General features: G+C 38.5%; 1 non-coding gene across 1 annotated transcript; it reads right to left on the bottom strand.

Moving 5' to 3' along the window:
* Positions 1-8,471: 8,471 nt before the first annotated feature.
* Positions 8,472-8,579, bottom strand: LOC112739405 (small nucleolar RNA R71). Its single transcript, XR_003170342.1, has one exon. It is a non-coding gene; the product is annotated as a small nucleolar RNA R71 (small nucleolar RNA).
* Between the last annotated feature and the right edge of the window lie 3,773 nt (positions 8,580-12,352).

The raw sequence follows: 12,352 nt of genomic DNA, 5'->3' as shown, positions 1-12,352 counted from the left end.
CCATCCAACAAGTCGGCATCCTAATGGTTCAAGAGTTCTATGCCAATGCATGGATCACTAGGAACCATGATCAAAGTAAGAACCCAAACCCAAAGAATTATATTACAATGGTTCGGGGGAAATACTTAGATTTTAGTCCGGAAAATGTGAGGTTGGCGTTTAACTTGCCTATGATGCAAGGAGATGCACACCCCTACACTAGAAGGGTCAACTTTAATCAAAGGTTGGACCAAGTCCTCATGGACATATGTGTGGAAGGAGCTCAATGGAATATTGACTCCAAAAGGCAAGCCGGTTCAATTAAGAAGACTGGACCTCAAGCCTGTGGCTAGAGGATGGTTGGAGTTCATCCAACGCTCCATCATCCCCACTAGCAACCGATCTGAAGTTACTGTGGATCGGGCCATCATGATTCATAGCATCATGATTGGAGAGGAAGTAGAAGTTCATGAAGTCATCTCCCTTGAATTCTACAAAATGGCCGAAAAGCCCTCTCCTGGGGCAAGGCTAGCTTTTCCTTATCTTATTTGCCATCTATGTTACTCAGCTGGAGCTTTCATAGAAGGAGACATTCCCATTGAGGAAGAGAAGCCCATCACTAAGAAAAGGATAGAGCAAGCAAGAGAGCCCATTCATGAATCTCAAGAGATGCATGAAGCTCATCACCATGAGATCCCGGAGATGCTTCAAATGCATTTTCCTCCACAAAACTATTGGGAGCAAATCAACACCTCCCTAGGAGAATTAAGTTCCAACATGGGACAATTAAGGGTGGAACATCAAGAGCACTCTATCATCTTTCATGAAATAAGAGAAGATCAAAAAGCAATGAGGGAAGAGCAACAAAGACAAGGAAGAGACATAGAAGAGCTCAGGGACATCATTGGTTCCTCAAGAAGGAAGCGCCACCATCACTAAGGTGGACTCATTCCTTGTTCTTATTTTATGTTTTTCGTTTTCTTAATGTTAAGTGCTTATCCATGTTTGTGTCTTATTACATGATCATTAGTAGTTAGTAACTACGTCATAAAGTTATGAATGTCTTATGAATCCATCACCTCTCTTAAATGAAAACTGTTTTAATTCAAAAAAACAAGAAGTACATGAGTTTCGAATTTATCCTTGAACTTAGTTTAATTTTATTGATGTGGTGACAACGCTTTTTGTTTTTTGAATGAATGCTTGAACAGTGCATATGTCTTTTGAAGTTGTTGTTTAAGAATGTTAAATATGTTGGCTCTTGAAAGAATGATGATAAGGAGACATGTTATTTGATAATCTGAAAAATCATAAAAATGACTCTTGAAGCAGGAAAAAGCAGCAAAGAACAAAGCTTGCAGAAAAAAAAAATAGGCAAAATATATATATATATAAAGAAAAAGCAAGCAGAAAAAGCCAAAAGCTTTTAAAACCAAGAGGCAAGAGCAAAAAGCCAATAACCCTTAAAACCAAAAGGCAAGGGTAAATAAAAAGGATCCCAAGGCTTTGAGCATCAGTGGATAGGAGGGCCTAAAGGAATAAAATCCTGGCCTAAGCGGCTAAATCAAGCTGTCCCTAACCATGTGCTTGTGGCATGAAGGTGTCAAGTGAAAACTTGAGACTGAGCGGTTAAAGTCAAGGTCCAAAGCAAAAGAAGAGTGTGCTTAAGAACCCTGGACACCTCTAATTGGGGACTTTAGCAAAGCTGAGTCACAATCTGAAAAGGTTCACCCAATTATGTGTCTGTGGCATTTATGTATCTGGTGGTAATACTGGAAAACAAAGTGCTTAGGGCCACGGCCAAGACTCATAAAATAGCTGTGTTCAAGAATCATCATACTGAACTAGGAGAATCAATAACACTATCTGAACTCTGAGTTCCTATAGATGCCAATCATTCTGAACTTCAATGGATAAAGTGAGATGCCAAAACTATTCAAGAGGCAAAAAGCTACAAGTCCCGCTCATTTAATTGGAGCTATGTTTCATTGATAGTTTGGAATTTATAGTATATTCTCTTCTTTTTATCCTATTTGATTTTCAGTTTCTTGGGGACAAGCAACAATTTAAGTTTGGTGTTGTGATGAGCGGATAATTTATACGCTTTTTGGCATTGTTTTTAGTATGTTTTTAGTAGAATCTAGTTACTTTTAGGGATGTTTTCAGTAGTTTTTATGTTAAATTCACATTTTTGGACTTTACTATGAGTTTGTGTGTTTTTCTGTGATTTCAGGTATTTTCTGGCTGAAATTGAGGGACTTGAGCAAAAATCAGATTCAGAGGTTGAAGAAGGACTGCTGATGCTGTTGGATTCTGATCTCCCTGCAGTCAAAGTAGATTTTCTGGAGCTACAGAACTCAAAATGGCGCGCTTCCAATTGTGTTGGAAAGTAGACATCCAGGGCTTTCCAGCAATTTATAATAGTCCATACTTTGGCTGAGTTTAGACAACGTAAAAGGGCCTTGAACGCCAGTTCTACGCTGCTGTCTGGAGTTAAACGCCAGAAACACGTCACAAACCAGAGTTGAACGCCAGAAACACGTTACAACCTGGCGTTCAACTCCAGAAAGAGCCTCTGCACGTGTAACATTTAAGCTCAGTCCATGCACACACCAAGTGGGCCCCGGAAGTGGATTTATGCATCATTTACTTACTTCTATAAACCCTAGTAACTAGTTTAGTATAAATAGGACTTTTTACTATTCTATTAGACATCTTATGATCTTCGGATCATCTTTGATCACGTTTTGGGGGTTGGCCTCTCGGTCATGCCTGAACCTTTCACTTATGTATTTTCAACGGTAGAGTTTCTACACTCCATAGATTAAGGTGTGGAGCTCTGCTGTTCCTCAAAGATTAATGCAAAGTACTACTGTTTTTCTATTCAATTCAACTTATTTCGATTCTAAGATATTCATTCGCACTTCAACCTAAATGTGATGAACGTGATAATCATCATCATTCCCCCACAAACGCGTGCCTGACAACCACTTCCGTTCCACCTTAGATTGAATGAGTATCTCTTGGATCTCTTAATCAGAATCTTCGTGGTATAAGCTAGATTGATGGCGGCATTCATGAGAGTCCAGAAAGTCTAAACCTTGTCTGTGGTATTCCGAGTAGGACTCTGGGATTGAATGACTGTGACGAACTTCAAACTCGCGAGTGCTGGTCGTAGTGACAGACGCAAAAGGAGGGTGAATCCTATTCCAGTATGATCGAGAACCTCAGATGATTAGCCGTGCTGTGACAAAGCATTTGGACCATTTTCATAAGAGGATGGGATGCAGCCATTGACAAGGGAGATGCCTCCAGACGATTAGCCATGCAGTGACAGTGCATCGGACCATTTTCCAGAGAGGATAAAAAGTAGCCATTGACAACGGTGATGTCCTTACATAAAGCCAGCCATGGAAAGGAGTAAGATTGATTGGATGAAGACAGCAGGAAAGTAGAGGTTCAGAGGAACGAATGCATCTCTATGCGCTTATCTGAAATTCTAACCAATGAATTACATAAGTATTTCTATCCTTATTTTCTATTTATTATTAATATTCAAAAACTCCATAACTATTTGATATCCGCCTGACTGAAATTTACAAGGTGACCATAGCTTGCTTCAAGCCAACAATCTCCGTGGGATCGACCCTTACTCACGTAAGGTTTATTACTTGGACGACCCAGTGCACTTGCTTGTTAGTTGTATTGAAGTTGTGAATGAAAAACGATTTATTAAGACATGCGTACAGAGTTTCTGGCGCCGTTGCCTGAGATCACAATTTCGTGCACCAACCTCCACACACTTAAAGATTGCACCATCCTTGGTGCATATTGAGATGTGCAGGTGGACGGGCTGCTACAATTGATGCTTTTCTCTAGAGATTGTGCAGATGGACTTGTCTGTTGCCCCATATAGAAGTTTCTCTTTCTCTTTCTTGGTGGCCAGCCTGAAAGATGAGGGAAAAGAAGAAAAGTAACCCAGAAATAAAGATAAGAAAAGAAATAAAGTATGGGTGGGTTAATGCCAAATGATAAGGGTCTCAATTACATGGTAGCTACAACATGCAAGTGAGAAAACAGTATAAGCAAATGACAAATCAATTAAGTTCATGTCAATGCAAAAAGAGTACAATTATCATAAAAGATTAGCATTGACTTAAATAATATTACCCAATCAAAACAGAATAAGTCATAAAGTACCAGATTAATGCAAGAAAAGATGCAACAGTTAAAGAAGAAAATTTAACACCAGTGGAAAAATAATAAATTTAGAAAAGAAACTAAAAAAAAATGCACAAAATTAAAATGCAATGAAGAAAAATATGCAAATAAATTAAGTAAAATAGAATGAAAGTGAAAAAGGATGAGAAGTTAAAGAGATGAATAAGTAGAAAGGGATAAAGGAGAAAGAGAGAAGGAGGGAGGATAGAAAAAAAGAGAAAGGAATGAAAAACGGGATGTGACACGCGCACGCAGGGAACGCGTGTGTGTGAAAACTGCATTAGCCATGTGACGCGTACGCATCACCCACGCATATGCGTGGGTGGTCTGAAAGCGAAAGGACGCTGATGAGCGGATAATTTATACGCTTTTTGGCATTATTTTTAGTATGTTTTTAGTAGAATCTAGTTACTTTTAGGGATGTTTTCATTAGTTTTTATGTTAAATTCACATTTCTGGACTTTACTATGAGTTTGTGTGTTTTTCTGTGATTTCAGGTATTTTCTGGCTGAAATTGAGGGACTTGAGCAAAAATCAGATTCAGAGGTTGAAGAAGGACTGCTGATGCTGTTGGATTCTGACCTCCCTGCACTCAAAATGGATTTTCTGGAGCTACAGAACTTAAAATGGCGCGCTTCTAATTGCATTGGAAAGTAGACATCCAGGGCTTTCCAGAAATATATAATAGTCCATACTTTGCCCAGGTTTAGACGACGAAAACTGGCGTTCAACGCCAGCTCTCTGCCCAATTCTGGCGTCCAGCGCCAGAAACAAGTTGCAAAGTGGAGTTCAACGCCCAAACTGGCACAAAAGCTGGCGTTCAACTCCAAGAATGACCTCTCCACGTGTAGACTTCAAGCTCAGCCCAAGCACACACCAAGTGGGCCCCGGAAGTGGATTTATACATCAATTACTTACTTCTGTAAACCCTAGTAGCTAGTTTAATATAAATAGGACCTTTTACTATTGTATTAGAAATCTTTTGATCATCTCTGGATTGTATTTTTGATCCTGTGATAACGTTTTGGGGGCTGGCCACTCGGCCATGCCTGGACCTTCATTACTTATGTATTTTCAACAGTAGAGTTTCTACACTCCATAGATTAAGGTGTGGAACTCTGCTGTTCCTCAAAGATTAATACAAAGTACTACTGTTTTTCTATTCAATTCATCTTATTTCGCTTCTAAGATATTCATTCGCACTTCAACCTGAATGTGATGAACGTGACAATCATCATCATTCCTTATGAACGCGTGCCTGACAACCACTTCCGTTCTACCTTAGCTTGAATGAGTATCTCTTAGATCTCTTAATCAGAATCTTCGTGGTGTAAGCTAGATTGATGGCGGCATTCAAGAGAATCCGGAAAGTCTAAACCTTGTCTGTGGTATTCCGAGTAGGATTCAATGATTGAATGACTGTGACGAGCTTCAAACTTGCGAGTGCTGGGCGTAGTGACAGACGCAAAAGGAGGGTGAATCCTATTCCAGCATGATCGGGAACCTCAGATGATTAGCCGTGCCGTGACAGGGCATCTTGGACCATTTTCACAAGAGGAGGGGATGTAGCCACTGACAACGGTGATGCCCTTGCATAAAGCCAGCCATGGAAAGGAGTAGGATTGATTGAATGAAGACAGCAGGAAAGCAGAGATTCAGAGGAACGAAAGCATCTCTACATGCTTATCTGAAATTCTCACCAATGAATTACATAAGTGTTTCTATCCTTATTTTTCGTTTAATTAGTATTTTTTTCGAAAACTCCATAATCAATTATTATCCGCTTGACTGAGATTTACAAGGTGACCATAGCTTGCTTCATACCAACAATCTCCGTGGGATCGACCCTTACCCACGTAAGGTTTATTACTTGGACGACCCAGTGCACTTACTGGTTAGTTGTATTGAAGTTGTGACAAATTATGAATTGAGATTAGAGCACCAAGTTTTTGGAGTCATTACCAGAGATCACAATTTCGTGCACCAAGTTTTTGGCGCCGTTGCCAGGGATTGTTCGAGTTTGGACAACTGACGGTTCATCTTGTTGCTCAGATTAGGTAATTTTCTTTTTGTTTTATTTTCAAAAATTTTTCAAAATTCTTTCAAAAATTTCTCCTTTGTTTTTGAAAAAAAAAATTTTCAAATAAAAATGTTTTCAAAAAAAATATTTTTCTTCAGAATTTTTAAGAATGAATTCTAGTGTTTCATAAAGCATGTTGAAGCCTGGTTGGCTGTAAAGCCATGACTGTAGGGCATGTTAGGCGTGTCATGTCTGAATTACATACTAAAGCTTGGCTGGCTATTAAGCCATGCCTGACCCTTTGATTGGAGCTTTAGAGTATAAGATTCCTGGAATTCATATTAAAAATTTTGGAATCCTTATTTTTCTTTTGCAATATGATTTTCGAAAAAAAATTAAAATAAAATACAAAAAAAAATTTCATAAAATCATAAAAATCAAAAATATTTTTTGTGTTTCTTGTTTGAGTCTTGAGTCATGTTATAAGTTTGGTGTCAATTGCATGTTCATCTTGCATTTTTCGAAAAAATTCATGCATTCATAGTGTTCTTCATGATCTTCAAGTTGTTCTTGGTAAGTTTTCTTGTTTGATCTTTGCATTTGCATGTTTTGTGTCTTTTCTTGTTTTTCATATGCATTCCTGAATTCTTTATGTCTAAGCATTAGAGAATTCTAAGTTTGGTGTCTTGCATGTTTTCTTTGCATTAAAAATTTTTCAAAAATGTGTTCTTGATGTTCATCATGATCTTCATAGTGTTCTTGGTGTTCATCTTGACATTCATAGCATTCTTGCATGCATTCATTGTTTTGATCCATAACTTTCATGCATTGCATCATTTTTCTTGTTTTTCTCTCTTATCATAAAAATTCAAAAATCAAAAAAATATCTTTCCCTTTTTCTCTCTTAAAATTTCGAAAATTAGATTTGACTTTTTCAAAAATTTTTAAAATCTAGTTGTTTTTATGAGTCAAATCAAATTTTCAATTTAAAAAAAAATCTTATCTTTTTCAAAAATCTTTTTCTTAATTTTATCTCATAATTTTCGAAAATAACATCACCAATTAATGCTTTGATTCAAAAATTTCAAGTTTGTTACTTACTTGTTAAGAAAGATTCAAACTTTAAGTTCTAGAATCATATCTTGTGATTTCTTGTGAATCAAGTCATTAATTGTGATTTAAAAAAAAATCAAATCTTTTTCAAAACCAATTTCAATCATATCTTTTCAAAAAGATCTCCCTATCTTATCTTTTTCAAAATTTGATTTTTAAAATATCTTCTCTAACTTCTTATCTTCTTATCTTTTCAAAAATTGATTTTTAAAACTTGTTTCAACTAACTAACGAACTTTTTGTTTGTTTCTTATCTTTTTCAAACCACCTAACTAACTCTCTCTCTCTAATTTTCGAAAATATCTTCTCTCTTTTTCAAAATTTCTTTTCAATTAACTAATTATTTTAATTTTTTATTTTAATGTTCAAAAAAATTTACTAACTTTTTTTAAAAATTATTTTCGAAAATCCTCTCCCTCTCTCATCTTATTCTATTTATTTATTCATCTACTAACATCTCTTCCTCACATCACTCACCAAATTCGAACCCCCTCTTCTATCTGTGTTCGAATTTATTCTCTTCTTTTCTTCTTCTACTAACAATAAGGAACCTCTTTACTGTGACATAGATGATTCCTCTTCTTTTCTTTTTCTCTTCTCTTTCTTATGAGCAGGGACAAAGAAAAAGGCATTCATGTTGAAGCTAATCCAGAACCTGAAAGGACTCTGAAGAGAAAACTAAGAGAAGCTAAATTACAACAATCCAGAGACAACCTTATTGAAAATTTCGAACAAGTAAAGGAGATGGCAGCCGAACCCAACAACAATAATGCAAGGAGGATGCTTGGTGACTTTACTGCACCTAATTCCAATTTACATGGAAGAAGCCATCACTGCCATTGGAGCAAACAATTTTTAGCTGAAACCTCAGCTAGTTTCTCTGATGCAGCAGAACTGCAAGTTTCATGGACTTCCATCTGAAGATCCTTTTCAGTTCTTAACTGAATTCTTGCAGATATGTGATACTGTTAAGACCAATGGAGTAGATCCTGAAGTCTACAGGCTCATGCTTTTCCCTTTTGCTGTAAGAGATAGAGCTAGAGTGTGGTTGGATTCTCAACCCAGAGATAGCCTGAACTCTTGGGACAAGCTGGTCACGGCTTTCTTAGCCAAGTTCTTTCCTCCTCAAAAGCTGAGCAAGCTTAGAGTGGATGTTCAAACCTTCAGACAGAAAGAAGGTGAATCCCTCTATGAAGCTTGGGAAAGATACAAGCAGCTGACCAAAAAGTGTCCTTCTGACATGCTTTCAGAATGGACCATCTTGGATATATTCTATGATGGTTTATCTAAGCTATCAAAGATGTCATTGGATACTTCTGCAGGTGGATCCATTCACCTAAAGAAAACGCCTGCAGAAGCTCAAGAACTCATTGACATGGTTGCTAATAACCAGTTTATGTACACTTCGGAGAGGAATCTTGTGAGTAATGGGACACCTATGAAGAAGGGAGTTCTTGAAATTGATACTTTGAATGCCATACTGGCTCAGAATAAAATATTGACTCAGCAAGTCAATATGATTTCTCAGAGTTTGAATGGAATGCAAGCTGCATCCAACAGTACTCAAGAGGCATCTTCTGAAGAAGAAGCTTATGATCCTGAGAACCCTGCAATAGCAGAGGTGAATTACTTAGGTGAACCTTATGGAAACACCTATAATCCATCATGGAAAAATCATCCAAATCTCTCATGGAAGGATCAACAAAAGCCTCAACAAGGCTTTAATAATGGTGGAAGATACAGGTTTAACAATAGTAAACCTTTTCCATCATCCACTCAGCAACTGACAGAGAACTCTGAACAAAATACTTCTAATCTAGCAAACTTAGTCTCTGATCTATCTAAGGCCACTGTGAGTTTCATGAATGAAACAAGATCCTCCATTAAAAATTTAGAAGCACAAGTGGGCCAGCTGAGTAAAAGGATCACTGAAATTCCTCCTAGTACTCTCCCAAGCAATACAGAAGAAAATCCAAAAGGAGAGTGCAAGGCCATTGAATTGATCACCATGGCCGAACCTGTAAGGGTGGGAGAGGACGTGAATCCCAGTGAGGAAGACCTCCTTGGACGCCCAGTGATCAATAAGGAGCTTCCCTCTGAGGAACCTAAGGAATCTGAGACTCATCTAGAGACCATAGAGATTCCATTGAACCTCCTTATGCCATTCATGAGCTCTGATGAGTATTCCTCTTCTGAAGAGAATGAGGATGTTACTGAGGAGCAAGTCAACAAGTACCTTGGTGCAATCATGAAGCTGAATGCCAAATTATTTGGCATTGAAACTTGGGAAGATGAACCTCCCTTGTTCACCAATGAACTAAGTGATCTGGATCAACTGACATTGCCTCAGAAGAAACAGGATCCTGGAAAGTTCTTAATACCTTGTACCATAGGCACCATGATCTTTAAGGCTCTGTGTGACCTTGGTTCAGGGATAAACCTCATGCCCCGCTCTGTAATAGAGAAACTGGGAATCTTTGGGGTGCAAGCTGCTAAAATCTCATTAGAGATGGCAGACAATTCAAGAAAACAGGCTTATGGACAAGTAGAGGACGTGTTAGTAAAGGTTGAAGGCCTTTACATCCCTGCTGATTTCATAGTCCTAGATACTGGGAAGGATGAGGATGAATCCATCATCCTAGGAAGACCTTTCCTAGCCACAGCAAGAGCTGTGATTGATGTGGACAGAGGAGAATTGATCCTTCAAATAAATGAGGACAACCTTGTGTTTACAACTCAAGGATCTCTCTCTGCATCCATGGAGAGGAAGCATAAAAAGCTTCTCTCAAAGTAGAGTCAAACAAAGCCCCCACAGTCAAACTCTAAGTTTGGTGTTGGGAGGCCACAACCAAACTCTAAGTTTGGTGTCAAACCCCCATATCCAAACTCTAAGTTTGGTGTTGGGAGGTCTCAGCAAAGCTCTGCACATCTGTGAGGCTCCATGAGAGCCCACTGTCAAGCTATTGACATTAAAGAAGCGCTTGTTGGGAGGCAACCCAATGTTTATTTATCTAAATTTTCATTGTTTTCATGTTTTATTAGGTTCATGATCATCTGGAGTCACAAAATAAATCAAAAAAATTGAAAACAGAATAAAAAACAGCAGAAAAAAAAATCACACCCTGGAGGAAGACCTTACTGGTGTTTAAACGCCAGTAAGAAGCATGTTTTGGGCGTTCAACGCCAGAATAGAGCATGGTTCTGGCGCTGAACGCCAGAAATGGGCAGCATCTGGGCGTTTGAACGCCAGAAATGCACCCTGGAGAAGAGCTGGCGCTGAACGCCCAGAACAAGCATGGTTCTGGCGTTCAACGCCAGAAATGGGCAACAAATGGGCGTTCAACGCCCAGAACAACCACCAATCTGGTGCTGAACGCCCAGAGTTGTGTGCAAGGGCATTTTGCATGCCTAATTTGGTGCAAGGTTATAAATCCTTGAACACCTCAGGATCTGTGGACCCCACAGGATCACCTCAGGATCTGTGGACCCCACAGGATCCCCACAGGATCCCCACCTACCTCCACTCACTTCTTCTCACCCTCTCTCTCTCCATTCATGGTCATCCCTTCTGTTTTCCATTTACCACTCACATCCATACACCCACCTACCTTCAAAATTCAACATCTCTTTCCTACCCAATCCCACCTATATGGCCGAATACACATATCCCTTTATCTCCTCCATATCTTCTTCTTCTTCTTCTTCTATTCTTTCTTCTTTTGCTCGAGGGCGAGCAACATTCTAAGTTTGGTGTGGTAAAATCATAGCTTTTTTTTTGTTTTTCCATAACCATTAATGGCACCTAAGGCCAGAGAAACCTCAAGAAAGAGGAAAGGGAAGACAATTACTTCCACCTCTGAGCCATGGAAGATGGAAAGATTCATCTCACAAGCCCATCACTGAGAAAAGGATGGAGCAAGCAAGAGAGCCCATTCATGGAGCTCAAGAGGCGCAGGAAGCTCATCACCATGAGATCCCGGAGATTCCTCAAATGCATTTTCCTCCACAAAATTATTGGGAGCAAATCAACACCTCCCTATAGGAGAATTAAGTTCCAACATGGGACAACTAAGGGTGGAACATCAAGAGCACTCCATCATCCTTCATGAAATCAGAGAAGATCAAAAAGCAATGAGGGAGGAGCAACAAAGACAAGGAAGAGACATAGAAGAGCTCAAGGACATCATTGGTTCCTCAAGAAGAAAATGCCACCATCACTAAGGTGGACTCATTCCTTGTTCTTACATTCTCTGTTTTCGTTTTCTCTATGTTAAAGTGCTTATCTATGTTTTGTGTCTTCATTACATGATCATTAGTAGTTAGTAACTATGCCTTAAAGTTATGAATGTCCTATGAATCCATCACCTCTCTTAAATGAAAAATGTTTTAATTCAAAAGAACAAGAAGTACATGAGTTTTGAATTTATCCTTGAACTTAGTTTAATTATATTGATGTGGTGACAATGCTTCTTATTTTCTGAATGAATGCTTGAACAGTGCATATGTCTTTTGAAGTTGTTGTTTAAGAATGTTAAATATGTTGGCTCTTGAAAGAATGACGACAAGGAGACATATTATTTGATAATCTGAAAAATCATAAAAATGATTCTTGAAGCAAGAAAAAGCAGCAAAGAACAAAGCTTGCAGAAAAAAAAGAAAAATAATATAGGCGAAAAAAAAATAGATAGAAAAAGAAAAAGCTAGCAGAAAAAGCCAAAGCTCTTAAAACCAAGAGGCAAGAGCAAAAAGCCAATAACCCTTAAAACCAAAAGGCAAGGGCAAATAAAAAGGATCCCAAGGCTTTGAGCATCAGTGGATAGGAGGGCCTAAAGGAATAAAATCCTGGTCTAAGCGGCTAAACCAAGCTGTCCCTAACCATGTGCTTGTGGCGTGTAGGTGTCATGTGAAAACTTGAGACTGAGCGGTTAAAGTCAAGGTCCAAAGCAAAAAAAGAGTGTGCTTAAGAACCCTGGACACCTCTAATTGGGGACTTTAGCAAAGCTGAGTCACAATCTGAAA

Source organism: Arachis hypogaea, chromosome 13, assembly GCF_003086295.3.
Source record: "Arachis hypogaea cultivar Tifrunner chromosome 13, arahy.Tifrunner.gnm2.J5K5, whole genome shotgun sequence".
In the NCBI taxonomy this organism is placed as follows: Eukaryota; Viridiplantae; Streptophyta; class Magnoliopsida; order Fabales; family Fabaceae; genus Arachis; species Arachis hypogaea.
The sequence above is the reverse complement of the archived record's forward strand: the minus strand, read 5'-3'. Positions and strand labels throughout refer to the sequence as shown.